This window comes from Erinaceus europaeus, chromosome 9 (genome assembly GCF_950295315.1).
Source record: "Erinaceus europaeus chromosome 9, mEriEur2.1, whole genome shotgun sequence".
Taxonomy (NCBI): domain Eukaryota; kingdom Metazoa; phylum Chordata; class Mammalia; order Eulipotyphla; family Erinaceidae; genus Erinaceus; species Erinaceus europaeus.
In genome coordinates, this window is record NC_080170.1 from 69,603,603 (window position 1) to 69,624,088 (window position 20,486).

The following is a 20,486-nucleotide window of genomic DNA, read 5'->3' on the forward strand; positions in this document are numbered from 1 at the left end:
TGAGAGATATTGGAGGGAGAGAGAGAGAGAAAGAACCAGACATCACTCTGGTACATGTGCTGCCAGAGATTGAACTGAAGACCTCATGCTTGGGAGACCAATATTTTATCCACTGCACCACCTCTGGACCACGACAAAACAGCTTTTATAAAACATGAAAATTGTAGAGGGCCTTGAGCAATATCATAAGCCATTTATGATCAACTGCTTAAACTTTGAAAAACATCCTGGTGGCACAGAGTCACTTTTCTTCACTCCAGTTGAAAATATTTTAGGGGATAGGCAGTGGAGCATGGTTACTACTCACATCCCCATGCACAGGAACTCAGGTTTGAGCCATTGATCCCCACCTGCAGAGGGGAAGCTTCATAAACAGTGAAGCAGGTACTGCAGATGTCTTCTCCCTTTCTATCTCCCACCCTCCCCTCTCAGTTTCTCTTTGACGTATAAGATAAAAAATAATATAATTGCAATTGAAAGCAGTGGATTCATATTGCAAGTATTGATGTACAGTGATAACCCTGGAGAACAAAAAAAAAAAGGAAACATTTCTAGCATTCAGTGTTTTCTAAGTTTTCATCAAATATATGTGTCTTATATTTTTAATCCATTATATATTGAGAAAGGCAGAGCAAGACAATTTTCTATAACTAAGTGATAGGAAATATTTTTTTTTATCTTTTCATCATAATTTTATAAATTTCCTGTGAGTCCTTGTCTATCTTGATATAATCCTAGACTTAAAATCCTTACCTGCTTTAAATGGAGTCTGTCTTGCAGAAGGAGCTTAAAGTCATTGTCACTCTTTGTGATTTGATTTACACAAGAGTATGCTGATTTAACTTATAAACTGGATCATTCAAATATATATATATATATATATATATATATATATATATATGTATGTATAAGGCAGATTCTGTCACCTCATCAAATGAAAAATTAGAATCTGTTTCATTCTTAGAAATGGTCTAAGCTTTTTAAAGAAAAAGATGATGAGTGAGATGCCAGAAAAGTCATGATGTATTTTTCTATGCTTTTCCATGCACAAATGTGTCATAACTTTTCTGTCCACTCAATAGCTCTATTCCTTTTGGGTATATACTGCCGGACTCCTGAAATCTATACAGTTTTTAAGCAAAGAACTATCCATTGTTGGGATGTAACAAGACAATTAATTAATTTTCCACCATGGTTCTTCTTTGTCCCTTCTTCTATAATTTTTCTCCTACTATCCTGCAAATCCTGCTTCAACTTAGAATTCCCAGGATTTGATGCAGTTTTTTGAGGAGAGTCAACCTGGGTGTGGTCTTCATGCAACCATCTTGACTCCATCCTACCATTATTTTAATAAAGAGAGAAAGAGGAAGGCATGAGGCAAGGAAGGAGAGAAGGAAAGAAAGAGGGAAGGAAGGAAGGAAAGCAAAGAAGGAGCAACAATGTAGCACCACTGTACCACTAAAGATGCTTCCCCTCTGTAGGTAGTTTCCATGTGGTGGCAAGGAGCTCCAACACAGGTCCTCACACTTGGTAATGTGTGCATTCTACAGTAAGTTAAGCAGCCTCCGGAATCCACTGCCCAAGTTTTTCTAACCCTTCGTTGAGGGTTGCAGAAGATAGAAGGTCTGGCTTCTGTAATTGTTTCCCCGTTGAACATGGGCGTTGACTGGTCGGTCACACCTACACCTATTGGATCCAGAAATCTAGAAACTTTTTAAGCAAAGAACTATCCATTGCTGTCATGTAAGGGGGCAAAGCTCTTGGCCTGGGACAGTATATTTTAGAAGAGAGACTAGGAAATGTGTGGGAAGGTGATGACTTAAGGAAGATAGGGATTAAAGAAAGACAGGTTATTTTAGTAAACCTTAATTTGGTGTCAGTATTCAGTGTTTGTTGGGGTCTCTCATCTTGCGATATGCAGCAAAGCTTTCAATGGAAACACTAAGCCTGATCTTAGCCAGAAAGGGGAATACCTTTCAAAAAGCCCTTCCAGTGCTTCTTATTTCTCACATGGCTCTACTCAAATAGTGTCAGTGTTCAAGAAAGTGTATTTGGGGGGTGGGATATAATGAATTCCAAGCAATGAAAATATATCTCTTTATCTATTAACAGTGTTACCTTTCAACAGTCTATTCCATATGCAATGTGTTTATTGTTTGCTTTTCCCCTTCACACTCCTGTTATTCCATAGCTCTCCTTTTCTTGTGTTATTGCCTAAGATAAATCAGGAGCTGTGGGAGACTGAGTATTTCGTTGTTTAAAAAAAGTGTCTTACCTAATCCATCTGATGTTTAAAAACTAGCAAAGAAAACCTGCCCATCTATTTGTTTATTTTCAACCCAATGCTTTACTTTTGTAAACTGTGTGGGTTTTTTTTTTTTTTGTAGACTTTTCTGCAAGGAAAATAAACTATCACTCAAACAAAGAGACCCAAAAAATGAAAGAAGATGGCACACATCAGACAAGGACTACAGTATATAATGAGCTCACCTTACTTAGCAACAATAACGCAAATAACCCCATCCAAAAATGCACAGAGGATATGAACAGATTATTCACTACAAAAGAGATGCAAAAGGCCAAAAAGATGACATTTGGCTCCAGGTCAATGATGGTCAAAGAAATGCAAATATCACAACACGGAGATTCCACTTCACCCCTATGAGAATATCATACATTAAAAACGACAGCAGAAACAAATGCTAGAGAGGTTTAGAAGACAAAGGATCCTTCCTGCACTTCTGGTGGAAATGTAAATTGATCCAACTTCTGTGGAGAGAAGTCTGAAGAATCTTCACAAGGCTAGAAGTGGACCTTACATATGGCCTAGTAATACCTCTCCTCGGGATATATCCTAAGGACTCAATCACACCCAACCAAAAAGGTATATTTACAATTATGTTCCTAGCAGCACAATTTGTGATAGCTAAAACCTGAAGAAAACTAGGTGCTCAAAAACAGGTGAATGTCTCAGAAACCTGTGGTACATATATATAATGGAATACTACTCAGTTATTAAAGAGTATTAATTAATAAGCTATTAAGAACCCACCTTATCTAATCAATCTTGGATGCAGCTAGAAGGAATTCTGTCAAATGAGATAAGTCAGAAAGACAAAGTTGAGTATAGTATTATCCCACTTATAAACAGAAGTTGAGAAAGAGAACAAAGGGAAATGAAAAGCAAAATTTGACTGAGTTTGGAGTATTGCACAAAAGTAAAAACCTTTGGGCAGAGGGTGAGGGTAGATTTTCAGATTCACTATGGGGGGTAGGTAGGGACACAGACATTTCATGGCAGAAATGGTCTTAATATATACTCCTATTAACTTACAGTAAAAAAAAATAAAAGAAGCAAAAGTAACACAGTAAAAATGTGGGCCAAAGAACTAAAATGACAGTTTTCTAAAGAAGACATACACATGTCCCACATACACATGAAGAAATTTTCCACTTCACTTATAATTAGAGAAATGAAAGTTAAAACTAGTGAGATACAATCTCACACCTGAGAGAATAGCTTCCATCAACAAATCATGAAATGACAGGTGTGGCAAAGTTGTGGAAACAAAGGAACTTTGCTACACTGCTGGTAGGAATATAAACTGCTATGACCTCCATAAAAATGGAATTATCTTATGATCCAGCAATACCACTCCTCAGCATCTATCTGAAGGACACTGAAACACTGATTCAAAGGGACATATGTACCTCTATCTTCATAGCTGCATTATTCACAATAACCAAAGAGTGGAAACATCCTAAATGCCAATTAGCAGGTGACTGGCTAAAGAAATGTTGGCCTATATACTTCATGTAATACTACTCTTCAATCCAAATAATAAGATGATAATAATAATAATAATAATGTGTCCTTTATAAAAATATGGATGTAACTGGAGATGGTTATGCTGAGCAAAATAAGTGAAGAGATTAAAGACAACTATTAAATGGTTCCACTCACTCATCTGGACTCTAGAGACCTAATATGTATAAATTTGGAAGAAAAAAAAAATCAAGCAACTATTTCTAACGCTTATGAGAACTATAGTGGTTACCTTTGGAAGGTAAGAGGGTAGGGGTAATAGAACTTTGGTGGAGAGTGTGATGTGGAACTATATACTATAATCTTAAAATCCTACAACAGACTATTAGTCACAAACAAAAAAATTGTGAATAAAAGAAATGACACAGCCTTCCTATAATTTCCTGTAACATTATTAGGCCTCTCTGGAGTGAAGCCCTTGGGTCCTGTGAGAAGGCTTTTCCAGTTGAGATGTTCAGTCATCTTACCTTTGTTCTTTTGCTTCCCTAGGCACATGTATCTTACCTTATATAGATTTCTCCAAAAGGCCCTTGGGTTTGATGAATGTTCTTTGTAATTTCTCATATCTGCATGATCGGGGTCTTTCACTGGGCAGAGTAGAGGACTGTGACAACACTTGTTATTGTGTGATCATAGTGTGTGATGACAAATCTGGTTGGGACACTACACTAGACTGGAAATGGAGACTACTGTCTTTTTTTAAAAATATATATTCCCTTTTGTTGCCCTTGTTGTTCTATTGTTGTAGTTATTATTGTTGTCCTTGTTGTTGTTGTTGGATAGGACAGAGAGAAATGGAGAGAGGAAGGGAAGACAGATAGGGGGAGAGAAAGATAGACACCTGCAGACCTGCTTCACCACCTGTGAAGCGACTCTGCTGCAGGTGGGGAGCCGGGGTCTCGAACCGGGATCCTTACTCTGGTCCTTGCTCTTTGCGCCACCTGCGCTTAACCTGCTGCACTACAGCCCGACTCCCGGAGACTACTGTTTTAAGATACTTTATCCTTGACTCAAATGTGATATGGTGCAGACGGTATTATTTGCTCTATCTCTGTTGCCAGCACTGTCCTATGGTTGTAGGCCTTATGACAAGGTGGTCTGAATCATGCCAGCTGGCAAGGGAAAAAGAATCTCGTGATATGACAGATATGAGAGGGACAGGTTTTTGTGTCTTTAATCCTAGCTTTCTTCAGAAAGAAATGAGGAGATATTGAAAATTAGTCCTCAGTGCATTTCGACTCTTCGAGGACAATCATTGTGTAACTTTTACTCTGAATATCCATCTTTAGTTTACAATCAGAAAGACAGAGGATTTTTAGATTTCTGAGCTGAGTCTGGCTATCTGTATTTCTGGGTCTGGAGGGTACATATCCTTCCTCAGCAGCAACTTTATGATCAGAACATGAGGGTGGACACTGATGTCCAGTTCATGGTATTTCATGGAATCAGCACTCAGTAGATACAGTGGAAATGATTTCATCAGCAACTCAGAGCTGAAGTGTTTATTTTGAGTATTGTTTCTGGACCCTTAACTTATAGTCTGTATCTGTGCTTCTGGAAGATAACTAGTAAATTTTACTCTATTTTCAAGAGTAGTATTCCAGTTTAGTTTTTCATTTTTCATTTTTTCATTGGTGATTTAATTATTATTTTCAATATTGTAAGATTACAGGGGTATAGCCTCACAATCTGTAGTAGCCAAAACCTAGAAGTAAACCAGGTGTCCAGCAACATGAGTGGCTGAGCAAGTTGTGGTATATATACACAGTGGAATACTACTCAAGTATTACAAATAGTGATTTCACTTTTTTCAGCTTATCTTGGATGAAGCTTGAGGAATTCATATTAAGTGAAATAAATCAGAAGGATAAATATGGGATGATCTCACTCATAGGCAGAAGTTGAAAAACAAGATTAAAAGAGAAAACACTAAGCAGAACTTTGACTGGAGTAGGTTGCACTAAAGTAAAAGGCTCTGGGGTGGGTGAGTGGGTGGGAGTGTTCAGGTCCTGGAACAGGATGGTAGAGGACCTAGTTGGGTGGTATTGTGTGGAAAACATAAATATTATGTGTGTACAAACCACTGTATTTACTGTCGACTGTAAAACACTAATCCCTCAATAAAGGAATTTAAAAAAAAGAGAGGAATATTGGATGTATCTCAACCACAGATAGGATCTAAGAAACAACTCGAAGGACAATAAAGAGTGAGTTTTACATTGATTGTCATGCATACTTCTTTGACTTGGGTCTTAGAAGAATGAAGGTAGAAGTATGAAGACTAAGGCAAAGTTGGAAACCTAATTACCTATGGTAGAACAAAGATGATGGTGTGGTTGAGGGTGAAATTGTTACATACCTCCTATTTGGGGGGAGTATGGAGATGTACTCTTATAAAAACAATAAACCTATATATCAGCATAAGAATCAAAAGGTCCTAGAGTTGTCCAGTAATAATAACAAAAAGCCCTCAGTTGTAAATACATTCTAAATTTTCATATGCAAAAATTAACTAAATTATCTTACATTTCAAAGTTCACTTTTAAAAAAGGTATTTATTTACTGGTTATAGCACTGTGATTTACAAAATAATTATGCTAGTGCTATAGTTTCAAAGTAAAACCACTTGCCAGTAAAGTTCCAACTAAAGTTAATTTTTTTTAATTATATTTTATTTTCCCTTTTGTTGCCCTTATTTTTTATTGTTGTAGTTATTATTGTCCTTGTTAGATAGGACAGAGAGAAGTGGAGAGATGAGGGGAAGACAGAGAGGAGGAGAGAAAGACAGATACCTTCAGACCTGCTTCAACACCTGTGGAGTGACTCCCCTGCAGGTGGGGAGCCGGGGGCTTGAACCAGGATCCTTACACTGGTCCTTATGCTTTGCGACATGTGCACATAACCCACTGTGCTACCGCCTGACTCTCTAAAGTTAATTTTTTTAAAAGAAATTGTAATTTAGGAAGTTAGTAACAATTTACCATAATAGGTAATGGCAATAAATTATTTGTTTCTAGTTAGATATTATGGTCTACTAAAGACTGTATGCCTGAAGCCTGGCTTGTAAATTTCAACTACCAGTTATTTAAAAATGTTACATATTGACCCAGAGCCATCTACAAATTGAATGTTATCCCCTTCAAGATCCCAAGCACATTTTTAGGAGAATAGAAAATATGCTACAAATATTTATCTGGAACCAGAAAAGACCTAGAATTGCCAAAATGCTCTTGAGAAAAAAGAACAGAACCGGAAGCATCACACTCCCAGATTTCAAACTGTATTATAGGGCCATTGTCATCAAAACTGCTTGGCACTGGAACATGAATAGACACACTGACCAGTGGAATAGAATTGAGAGCCCAGATATGAGGCCCCACACCTATGGACATCTAATCTTTGATAAAGGTGCCCAGACTATTAAATGGGGAAAAGAGTCTCTTCAACAAATGATGTTGGAAACAATGGGTTGATACATGCAGAAGAATGAAACTGCATCACTGTATTTCACCAAATAAAAAAGTAAATTCCAGGTGGATCAAGGACTTGGGTGTTAGATCAGAAACTATTAGATACTTAGAGGAAAATATAGGCAGAACTCTTTTCTGCATAAATTTTAAAGACATCTTCAATGAAAGGAATCCAATTGAAAGAAGACTAAGGTAAGTATAAACCTATGGGACTACATCAAATTAAAAAGCTTCTGTACAGCGAAAGAAACCACTACCCAAACCAAGAGACCCCTCACAGAATGGGAGATCTTTACATGCCATACATCAGATAAGAGTTTAATCACCAACATATATAAAGAACTTGCCAAACTCAATAACAAGACAACAAATAACCCCGTCCAAAAATGGGGGGAGGACTAAGACAGAATATTCACCACAGAAGAGATACAAAAGTCCAAGAAACACATGAAAAAATGCTCCAAGTCTCTGATTGTCAGAGAAATGCAAATAAAGACAGCAATGAGATACCACTTCACTCCTGTGAGAATGTCATACTTCAGAAAAGGCAACAGCAGCAAATGCTGGAGAGGGTGTAGGTTCAAAGGAACCCTCCTACACTGCTGGTGGGAATGTAAATTGGTCCAACCTCTGTGAAGAACAGTCTGGAGAAGTGTCAGAAGGCTAGAAATGGACCTACCCTATGACCCTGAAATTCCTATCCTGGGGATCTATCCTATGGAACCCAACACATCCATCCAAAAAAGATCTGTGTACACATATGTTTTTGGCAGCACAATTTGTAATAGCCAAAACCTGGAACCAACCCAGGTGTCCAACAACAGATGAGTGGCTGAGCAAGTTGTGGTATATATACACAATGGAATAGTACTCAGCTGTAAACAATGGTGATTTCACCATTTTCAGCCAATCTTGGATGGACCTTGAAAAATTCATGTTAAGTGAAATAAGTCAAAAACAGAAGGATGTTTATAGGATGATCTCACTCTCAGACAGAAGTTGAAAAACAAGATCAGAAAAGAAAACACAAGTAGAACCTGAAATGGAATTGGCATATCATGCCCAAGTAAAAGACTGAGGTGAGTGGGTGGGGAGAATACAGGTCCATGAAGGATGATAGAGGACCTAGTGAGGGTTTTATTATTATATGGGAAACTGGGGAATGTTATGCAGGTACAAACTATTGTATTTACTGTTGAATGTAAAACATTAGTTCCTCAATAAAGAAAAAAAGTTACATATTGGAGAGCATAAATCTTTGCATACCAGGTTTAGTTTCTGCCTCAGGCCACACAAAACCATGGCTTAATAAATTACACTAAAATGCTTTCAACTCTCAATTCTCAAACAGTGACATTTGCTTATGAGGCCGGAGCCTCATGCCCGATGTCTCCTAACAGTGAGAAGCATCTAACATGAATGAAGAACATGAGCTGTTGGTCATTGATAGCCATATATCTGTGAAGATACCATTAAGGGTGATAGTTAAACTTTGAAATATTTAAGCTTGTTAGCAGAACAGAAATGTTATTGCCACTGGGGTTATTACTAGGATTTGATGCCAGCACTGCTCTGAGAGGCCATTTTTTTCTTATTTGTTTTTTCTTACTATTTTATGTGATAAGACAGAGAAAAATTAAGCAAGGAGGGAGAGTTAGGGAGAAAGACAAATATACTCCTATAGACCTCCTCTACCACTTGTGAAGTATTTCCCCTGCATATGAGGAGTGGGGGCTTCAATCTGGGCCCTTGAATGTGGTAATATCTATATTCAACTGAGTGCAGCACCACCTAGCTCTCAACTTGTTGGAATTTTGATAGCTGTAATATTTGCTGTCTCTGATGTAGTACTTCTACATGCCTCTTTTCAACTTGGTGCTCTTAGAGAACCTATCATGCTTTTTGCTGATGTAAGGATTTTTGAAATTCTTCAATGTAGTGTGTAACCAACCAATACAAAGACAAGAAATCCAATAGTAGCCACTACAGTATTTGCCATGCTCCTACAGGTTGGTACTTTGTGTGTAAACCACATCAGGCCCCAATGCTCTAGATGTGAATCTTTGCATAGTTATTTATTTGAATATAAAGCATGCATGGACGCTGAAGTTGCAAAGTGTCACAGGAAGAAACACAGCAAATGTAGCTGAAAATAAGGATTAAGCAGACAATCTATTTAGAAAAACTAAAGGAAAATTTCAGAAGATCTCATTGAGTTACCTGTTTAGTCCTAGAAGTGTTTGCCAGTAGTATTCACTTTATAAGGGCATACACCCTTCTCTATAAGTTGTCTCTTTCCAAGAGATGATTAATTAAGAGTTGAGAATATTGAGTAACTGGAAACTCTCCATAGAGGCTGATGAATACATGTAAATTTTACGCATGTACAAAAAACTGTATTTAGTCTTTATTTTTTTAATTTGGGTTAATGTTTTACAGTAAAGGCATGTATTAATCAAGGACTGAATTTTTTGGCCCTTCAAATAGATATACTTGTTCTCATATGTACTAAAAGCTAGTTCCTAGTATTTAAGCATCTGGTATCAGAAATTAGTAAGGATGGAAACAGTATTGTCTACTTGCAAAGTGTTCCTGCTTTTCATGTATATGACCCTGATTTGAACCTGACTCCCACCACAATGGAAAAAGCTTCAGTACTATCTTTTCCTCTGTCTCTGTCTTCTAGCTTGACTCATTTAAAAGAAGTCCTTCAAGCAGCATCCAAAATGGGATGAAAAATGTGAATTTTTTAAGTAGTATTCCATTGTGCATATATACCACAGCTTTCTCAGCTACTCTTCTGCCATCTTGCATCTACCTGGCTTGCTTCCAGGTTCTGGCTGTTATAGATTGTGCTGCTATGACTAGATGTATACTCACCTATTTTTGGATGAGTGTGTTTCATTCTTTAGGATATGTCCCCAGGATAGGAGTTGACAGGTTATAAGGTAGGTTCATTCCTAGCCTTCATAGAGTTCTTCAGACTGCTCTCTATAGGGTTTAGACCAATTTAGTTTCAACCAGCAGTGCAAGAGGGTTCCTTTGCCCCACATCCTCTTCAGCATTTGATGGTACTGTCCTTTCTGATGTATGACATTTTTACAGGGTTGTAATGGTATCTCATTGTTGTCTTTATTTATATTTCCCTGACATTGGGGCTCAGTGCCAGCACAAGAATCCACTGCCTATGGAGCCCATTAAAAAAACCTTCTACCTTCTGCAACTCTAAAGGACCCTGGGTCCATGCTCCCAGAGGGCTAGAGAATGGGAAAGCTATCATGGGAGGGGGTGGGTTATGGAGATTGGGTGGTGGAAATTGTGTGGAGTTGTACCCCTCCTACCTTATGTTTTTGTTCATTAATCCTTTCTTAAATAAAATATTTTTAAAAAAAGAATTTTCTCCTCGGAAAAAAATAATAATAATTGGATAGGATAGAGAAATTGAAAGGGGAGGGGGGATAGATAAACAAGAACAACAACAACAAAAACCCTGGAGACCTGCTTCTCTGCTTGTGAAGTGACCCCCTCCCCCACAGCAGGTGGGGAGCCAGGGTCTAGAAGCAGAATCCTTTCATTGGTCTTTGCACTTCAACTATGAGTGCTTACTCTGGTACAAAACCGTCCAGCCACCTGATTCTCTGCTTTTCTCTTGCAGTCCAGAATCCTTTCTTTATCCTTACTCCTTTCCATTGTTAACTAGGGTGTGTCTTGGTGTATGTGAGTTTGATTGATTCAGTTTGGAACTAGCTAGGTTTTTGAATCTTCCTGTCTTTTCTGTTTTTTAAAGTGGGGAAGTTTTCTTTCCTTATCTCTTATATTTTCTTTTTAATTTTTTATATTTATTTCCCTTTTGTTACACTTGCTTTTCATTGTTGTTATAGTTATTGTTGTTATTGATGTCACTGTTGGATAGGGCAGAGAGAAATGGAGAGAGGAGGGGAAGACAGATAGGGGAAAGAAAGATAGACACCTACAGATCTCCCTCACTGCCTGTGAAGTGACTCCCCTGCAGGTGGTGAGCCAGGGGCTTGAATGGAGATCCTTATGTTGGTTCTTGTGCTTTGCGCCAAGTGCGCTTAACCCGCTGCACTACCACCCGACTCCCTATATTATACTTTTTAAAGCCCTTCCTGTCTGTCTTTCTGGCAATCCAGTAATGTGTATGTTACCTCTTTTTGAGGTCATAGCAGATATCTCTCTTGTTTTCAGTCTCTCTTGATTTCTTTCTTCTCTTATTTCTTTTTATCTCTTCTATTTATCTTATGTTTTATTTTATTAATTTAAGAATGATTGACAGACAAGTTTGTAGGGTAAGAGGGATACAGTTCCTACTGCCAGAGTTCTATATCCCATCCTCTCTATTGGAAAGTTCTGTATTCTTTATCTCTCTGGGAGTATGGACCAAAGATCTTTATGGGGTTGCAGAAGGTGGAAGATCTGGCTTCTGTAATTGCTTCTCCACTAGACATTGGCATTGACAGATTGATCCATACTCCCAGCCTTTTTCTTTTCTTTTCTTTTCTTTTCTTTTCTTTTCTTTTCTTTTAACTTTTATTTATAAAAAGGAAACACTGGGGAGTCAGGCTATAGCGCAGTGGGTTAAGCACAGGTGGCACAAAGCACAAGGATCGGCATAAGGATCCTGGTTCAAACCCTGGCTCCCCACCTGCAGGGGAGTCGCTTCACAGGCGGTGAAGCAGGTCTGCAGGTGTCTATCTTTCTCTCCTCTCTGTCTTCCCCTCCTCTCTACATTTCTCTCTGTCCTATCCAACAACGACAACAACAATAATAACTACAACAATAAAAAGGGCAACAAAAGGGAATAAATAAATAAAATAAATATTAAAGAAAAGGAAAAAGGAATCACTGACAAAACCGTAGGATAAGAGGGGTACAACTCCACACAGTCCCCACCACCAGAACTCTGTATCCCATCCCCTCCCCTGATACCTTTCCTATTCCTTAACCCTCTGGGAGTTTGGACCCTGGATCATTATGGGTTTCAGAATGTGGAAGGTCTGGCTTTTGTAATTGTTTCCCAGCTGAACATGGGCATTGGCAGGTCGATCCATATTCCTAGCCTGTCTCTCTCTCTTTCCCTAGGGGGGTGGGGCTCTGGGGAAGCAGGGATCCAGGACAAACTGGTAGAGTAGTCTGCCCAGGGAAGTCTGGTTGGCATCATGTTAGCATCTGGAACCTGCTGGCTGAAAAAAGAGCTAAAGACTGGAAGAGTGCAGATGAAGATTTGGGGGGTCTCTGTTTTATAGATAGCTAATAGGCCTATTTTAGTTATATTCCATCTTTCTCTAGCTGTCAGGGTGCTGGAGAGGTGAGGTTCTAGGACATAGTGTTGAAGTTGTCTGCCCAGGGAATTCAGGTTAGTGTCATGATAGCATCTGCAACTTGGTGTCTGAAAAAGCATTAAGATATAAAGAAGAAAAAATAGTTCAATAATCAGGAGCCTAAAGGTAAGAATATAGCAAGTGAGATTTTGGGCTTTAATGTTGGAATAAAGTATATTCCGAGGGGCCCATAACTTTACTAATTTTTTGCCTTAACCTGACATCTAACATGCAGGTGAGATAAGGGTGTTGTCTGAGGAGATGGTGTCAGATTTGGAAATCAGACTAGAAAACTGTACCAGGGCAGAGAGTAGCTACATATATAAACACAATTAACTATAAACCCCATTGATCTGACCTGTGCCCATGTCTGTTCATATTCAGCACAGGAACCTGTGCAACCTCTTGCCATGCCCCACTCAACTCCAGAATGATGGGTCTGACAGGGTCAGCACCCTAGAAAACTCTCTTCAAGGAAGAATTCTGGCAGTGGGTGTTGGTATTCTGAGCAGATCTAAATTGAAAACTCTGATTATGTTCATTATGTACATGGTAATGATGCCTTGTAATTGGGTATGAACAGTCCCTGTTCCCAGATTAGATACAGATGAACAGAAAATGAGGTGGATGAAGTTATGGGTCATCAAATACATAAAGTTTTAGGAAAAATTCTTAATAATACTTACATCCTCTTATGAAATATGTTAAAACTCTACATAAAATACTATCTGATAAGCCTATTACTCAGAAATGCATCACCCCATGAAGTACGACATTACTGTAGAAAACTGCAAGGCCATCTAATCAGGAAATGAGCTTTGTTCCAGATATTGTTTATGTAAGACTGAAGGATTAATAAACTCTCACTTGCTAAATAAAACAAGTTCAGATTCACCCTCCAACAGAATGTGGTGTATTCTGTTCTCCCCTGCACCGACTCCTGACCCCCCCCACCAGTCCCTTTGGGGACTCTGCTCCTTCCTGCAGCTCCTCCACCAGAGTGGTCTTTCACAACCTCTGCATCTCTATAGGTCTGAACTCACATCTGTGGCCATAGCAAGGAACATTCTAGACCTGTCTACCTTGAGTGGTAGAGTATATTGACTCAGCCTCCCTTCAGAGAATGAGGCAGTCCCTACCATTGTTGTTCCACACTGTGGGCAAAGTCCATCGATCCCACAAGAGAATTTATGATGTTCCTGATGGAGATGAGCAGAGATGGTGGACCGAGATCTGTTAAGTTCATCATATCTATGTAGGAATCTCAGGATTCCCTAACTGGGGCCCTGGATGATGGAGTGGCATGGTAGTAACCAAAAGGGCCATCATAAAGAGTGTGTTGGTCTCTTTCCCTTATTCAGCTTTTGTAGCCCTTACTTTATCTGACAAGGTTAGCCTGAGGGAATGGAATAGGAAGTATATGAGTTTATCTAGGTCTAAGGAGAAAATATTTAAGTTAGTATGTTATGGTGTCCCATTTAGGTGTTTCTGCTTTCTTGCTGCACTTACTGGGTCACTTCAGTCACTTTTTTACTTTAAGGTATACATTTTCCCCTAACTTAAGAAGATGTGCACATATGCCGTATATCATGGGCCCTAGTCTACACCTAGGTTCTGTAATTTTTTAGGAAATGTATCACTCAGAATGGACCTAAGGAGCTCTATGAAGTAGTAAAAGTATCACCAGAGTATCAATCTGGGGGATTGACATTCCAGGCCTGTCATCTCTGGACACAGTCTGTAGTGAAATGTGTCTAGGTGGCATTGGTTGCACTGATTAGGTTGAGATCAGCAGATGCATTATCAAATGGTATGGATCAAGAGAAGTATGAAAGAAAAAAGAGCAAAGCCTCAGAGTTTCCAGGACTGGGAATAATGTGGGTTTTATAGAGACTGAGGAAGGTTCCTTGCTGTCATAAGAGTTTAAGAAGGCATAAACCCTAAGACAGCAGGAAACTCCCGCTTCCTCTGTAATGCCCAAATTTCCCCCAGTCCTGGAACTTCTCGGGTGGATCTCACTTTCCAGAATGCTTCTCTCAGTTTATACCAACTATTAGTGCAACTGCTGATACCAACCCATTTAATGCAATGAGGAACACCTTGGCATGCTTCACTTCGGAATGTGTCCAGAGACATCAGGAATGGAATGTCAGCCATTCAGAATCATTACTCAGGTGAGACCTTTCCTTTCTCATAGGGCTTCTTAATTCCATTTTTGGGTGGTCCACTTCCTAACAAAGCCTCAAAACCTAGATATAAACCAGATCCCATGAGAAAGGGCAGATGTACACATGTATCCATAAATTAGGGCAAAATATATACCATAAAGCAAGAGTGCACAGTAGTTTGCAGTGAGTCAATAAATGAAGCAGGCAAATAGAAAGACCTATAAAGACACCTTAAAGTACCTAATGAAATAGTTTCTACTTAGACCTAGATACCCTTCTCACCTACTTCCTATTACACTTCCCTCCGTCACTCCAAAGCTAACCTTATTAAAGTAAGGACTGAAAAAGCTAAATAAGGGCAAGAGTCTGGCATACTTTAATGATAATTATTTAGTCACTATCAGACCACCCCGTCAGCTGGGGCCCTATTCAGGGAGTCCTGAGATTCCCAAACAGATGTGATGGGTCTAGACCTCGAGTAAATCCCTCTCTCCATTGTTACTGGTCATCTCTATTAGGAACAACAAAATAGAACCCTTTGTGGGCCCTCAAAGGATCTTGCCCTCAACGTGGATCAACAGCAGTAGAGAATGTTCCATCCTATGAAGGGAGGTTGTACAACATACTCTATGCTACACCTGAGGAAGATGGGTACTGAAATTGGAGCAGCTTGGAACATTCCTACTTATGACCACAGAATGTGAGCTCAGATCTACAGGGATGCAGAGGCTACTTAGGTTCATAAGCTAAATATGGTCCCCAGATCAGATCAGATCAGTGGGGTTTATAGTCAATATCTTTCCCATATCTGGGAGCTATTCTCTTTCGTGATCCAGCTTTCTGGTCCTTTTTCCAGCGATGACATCATCTCCCAAGACAATAACTTGGACCCACCTGCATATCAGATGTCAGGCTCAGAAAAAAAACAAAAAACTAGTATAGTCATGGGCCCCTTGGAATATAACTAAAATAGCTATCTATAAAACAGAGACCCTCATATTTTCATTTGCACTATTCTAGCCTTTAGGTTCATGATTAGTCAATAATTTGTTTGGCTTTATATGTTAACTCTTCTTTCAGCTACCAGGTTCCAGATGCTACCATGATGCCAACTGTACTTCCCTTGGCAGATGACTTCACCAATGTGTCCTGGAGCCCCACTTCTTCAGAGTCCCATCCTACTAGGGAAAGAGAAAGACAGGCTGGGAGTATGGATCGAATTGTCAACGTCCATGTTCAGTGGGGAAGAAATTAAAGAAACCAAACCTTGCACCTTCTGCACCCCATAATGACCCTGAGTCCATACTTCCAGAGGAATAAAGAATAGGAAGACTATCAGGGGAGGGAATAGGATACAGAGTTATGGTGGTGGGAATTGTTTGTTGTAACCCTTTTATCTTCTTGTCCTGCATTTTTTGGGGGGTCAGTGTTTCATTTTTATAAATAAAATTTTAAAAAGAGTTTAAGAAAGCAATAGATAATGATTATTGTAACCAAGTTATTTGGAACTTGGTTTACTTTGAAAATCCCATGGTTAGGATTTACTGTACCATACAAGACCTTACCATGATTTATGTCATTCAATACTATTTACAAACAACTATATGTTATATACTGATAAGACCAGTTGCTTCTGGTCTCTTTAAGATTATAGGTGATTTAATATTTTTAAATTATTATAAATGCATTAACAGGGGCCAGTTGTTGACACACCAGGTTAAGCACAAGATCCCAGGTTCAAGCCCCTGGCCCCCACCTGAAGCGGTGAAGCTTCAAGGCTACAGGTGTCTCTATCTCTTTCCCTTTCTACCTCCTCTTCTCAATTTCTGTCTCTATCCAATAGTAAATTAGAAAAAAATTATTAACAATTTAAGCCTAGTGTTGAAACTCAGCTTGATAAGTTGAAAAATTTAAGTGCTTAAAGGAATATATACCCAGAAATGAACTATACCCATTAAAAAGCCCAAGCCATTCAATCTGTTTTCCCCTTATATTAATTAAATGGTGATTTATAAGACTATTAAGTTGTGGTCCAGGAGGTGGTGCAGTGATGAGGCTTTGGAATCTCAAGTATGTTCGCTCCCTGGCAGCACATGTGCCAGAGTGATGTTTGGTTCTTTCTCTCTCCTCCTATTTTTCTCATTAAGAATCAAAAAGATTATAAGTTAATAGTACTTTACTGAATTTATTGATAATTTTAGTTGTGTTTTGGTGAAGTCTCTCTGTTCAAATAGTGATAGTACAGTTTTTTCTAATTTATAATTTTTAAATAGTTTATTCTTAGTTTATTGCTTCATGTAAGGATTTCTTTGAAAGGACTTCTGGGAGTTCAATAGTTGCACTGAGTATGGAATCTTTGGTTTAAGATTTTATGGGAAAAGCTTTAAGTTGTTCAACACTGATTATGATGTGACATGGGTCACAAATGTGGCAAAGCAGTACACTATCAAGTTGAGCTATTTCACTAATCTTGATACAATAAGCATATGCTTAGAAAAATGTCTTTATTTGGCATTTGGGCTTCATACTTGTACAATTTCACTACTCCTTGCAGACTCTTAAATTTCAAAGAGAGAGAAGGGGAGGGGGAGAGAAACCCCAGCAGTGCTCTACTGTCCACAAAGCACCACATGGTTTCCCCTTAGGTGCCAGGAGATTGTACTCAGGTGATCATCATGGAAAAATGTGTGATCTGTTGGGATAAACCACAATAGGTGCCTTGGCAGCCCAATTTGTATGAGTGCTGCCTTCCACGTCACCTGGAATTAATTTTAAATTGGCCTACAAATGTCTGATGATTCAGGATGGTAGAAATGGCAGGGATATTATAAACACAGAAAGGGAACTCTATTTTATCTAAAAAGTTTCCTTTCATTCATTCTTTACACATGAAAATATGGTCATTCCCTGGGTCCATGCTCCCAGAGGGATAGAGAATGGGAAAGCTTAGAGAGGAGGGGGTGGGATATGGAGATTGGGTGGTGGGAATTGTGTGGAGTTGCACCCCTCCTACCCTATGGATTTGTTAATTTATCCTTTCTTAAATAAAAAAAATAACTTAAAAAAAAGAAAATATGGTCATAGACTTTGTGGGAAGGTCATTTCCATATGTACCATTATTCTCCAATTTTTTTAAATCTTTATTTATTGGGTAGAGATAGCCAGAAATCCAGAGGGAATCATAGAGAAGGAGAGACAGCTGCAGTACTGCTTCACTACTAACAGAGCTTTCCCCCTGTAGGTGGATACGGGGGCTCTAACCCAGGTCCTTGCACATTGTAATTTGTGCTCATCCAGGTGCGCCACCACCCGGCCCCTGTTCTCCAAATTTTTATTTCTCAGTCTTCTCCTTTTGCTTCTCCTTCTCTCCTCCTCCTTCTTCCTCAACAGTGTTATCAGTGACTTGGTGCCTGTATGGTGAACCGACTATTCCTGTAGCCATTTTTTTTCATTTTCTTTTTTATTTAATAGAGAAAAGAGACATGGTGGGGGTAGATATAGTTGGGGAAAAAGAGAGACACCTGGAATAGGCAGTGGCAGCCTGAAGGAGAGGAAAGTTCTGCCGGGGTGGTGTGTGCCCCTTGCCTTGCCAATGTCTCTGGAGCAGGGGCAGCAATGGAGGAGACCTTGGCCTGAGCATCTTGCCATGTGAGTGTGATTGTGGAGCTGCACCTGATGTAGCTGAGGCTGTCAGTGCCTTGAGGGGAGGTCAGGCAGTGGGCTTTGCAGAGCCTGACTTAAGAGTCTTTACTGTGCAACTCAGCAGTGTCTCTGATGGCTGACTGGGGTGGAGCTGACAGTATTATTAGCTTTCAGCCTGGCTCAAACTGTATCTGTACTCCCTATTTTCAGGAAGTACACACTCCTTTAGCTTTATGATTTTCTTCAAAACTTGTGATTTCAATGTTATAATATTATGGTTGAGTTTTGGATGGTTACTCGATTGTTTCTGAGCATGATCTTTCAGTCTAGGCCATGCCCCAGGAAAAGAGAGTCACCTGCAGCACTTTACCACTTGTGAGTCTCCTCCACTTCACATGTGGACTGCAGACTTGACCTTGTATCCTTGCAAATGACAATATGTGCACTTTACCGACTGTACCAGCATCAAGCCATGTTTTCAAGAATTAAAAAGTAATATGTCAGGAAGAGTAATAATGTTTAAGACAAGCTTTCACACTGAGCAGGGAAACACTATCAGGACGGGGGGGGGTGGCTTGGGGAGAGATGTAGAGAAGGCCTCCTGGGAGTTCCAGGAGGGTTGGAATGTGATGATGTCATTGAGCCTTCTCTCCCAAATGTCATTCTGGGCTTAGACTGGTGACAGGTGAGAGGTACCTGAGCAGAGGATCCATTGTGTCACACAATGGGAAACATTTGTTGCTGTAAAGGTATGTTCATCAGATTCTCTGAACACTGTTGCTACTAAGGTGCCAGTTAGCTTTTCTTCAAAGTACTTTCCAGCCACTGTTAACTCAGTGCTCCGGGTGATCACACAGTTCGCACATGAGACTTGAGGTTGTGTTTTTTCCTCTTTATTTTGGTTCCATCTCTCAAGCTCATTTCCTTAACAGTTTTCTACATAAAGAAAAAAAATTATACCTCATGTGGCCCACTCCCTCACATCACATCAGGACTGTTAATTAGGTAGAAGTGTGGTGACATTTTACCTTTGTGTATTTTTTAGCCTGGCTACTTAATACTTGATTCAGTTATTGATGTCATAAATTGATACTGAATCAAGAATGATTCAGAAAGGTATTAGAAAGGTTCATTGGAGGCCCTCCACACAAGGTGGGTACCTATCACTGCATTCAAAATATCTTTGCTATATACTCTTTCTGCTCTGGGCATGTGTAAGATAATATGGTGGTTTCTGTAAGAGATGACTATCAGTATCAGATGGGCCTGCAGTTGGATTCAGTCTGTAGTAAAAGGCTACAGTCACAGTCAACTGCTATAAAATGTAGCAGCTTTCAGTATTTACTCATTGAAGCTTGGCTTAGATGGTGCTGTAGGTTGGTTTTTCCAAGAAAGCCACAGACTATGCCCAACCTCCTTCCAACCAAGAGAAGGAGAGGATGAATCCTTCTCCACCAGCACCTGAGTCCACACTGTTAACCAACCAACAGCAACTGACAGTAACGAAAGCAACTGACAGGTTTAGAACTGCCAGTTCCCTCACAGTTCTTCTGTGTCCTCCTAGGTATGTGCAGGGTCCTGCCACAGCAGTCATCACCAGTTGTGGTAAGTTCAGCTTTCTTTCAGAGAAAGTGTTTTTTTCTTTCATCTATGTATTTTAAAAAAAAAAACTAGTGATTTAGAAGGTTATGATATTATAGGAGTATAATGTCACACTGTACCCATCACCAAAGTTTTGTGTTCTCCTCACCCAGAAAATCTGCATAATTCTTTTGTGAGTATTTGAAATTTATTTTAACAGAAAACCAATAATTTTTTTTTTACTTTTTAAAATTTTTATAAGAAGGAAACACTGACAAATTTTTTGAGTATTTGAAATTTATTTTAACAGAAAACCAATAAAGATTTTTCTTTTTATAATTTTTATTTATAAAAATGAAACACTGACAAAAGCCCTAGGATAAGAGAGGCAATTTGCACACTCCCTCTTTATAAGTTCTTGTTTTTCTTTTCTTTCTTTTTTTTCATGTGTATACTG

The 20,486-nt window shown here is 39.1% G+C and overlaps 1 long non-coding RNA gene across 1 annotated transcript in view; it reads left to right on the plus strand.

Moving 5' to 3' along the window:
• LOC132540442 (uncharacterized) overlaps positions 1–20,486 on the plus strand; it is a 45,649-nt gene that overhangs the window by 15,456 nt on the left and 9,707 nt on the right. Inside the window, exon 2 of the long non-coding RNA XR_009551629.1 lies at positions 20,013–20,053. This is a non-coding gene — a long non-coding RNA (uncharacterized LOC132540442). The remainder of the gene's footprint in view (positions 1–20,012; positions 20,054–20,486) is intronic.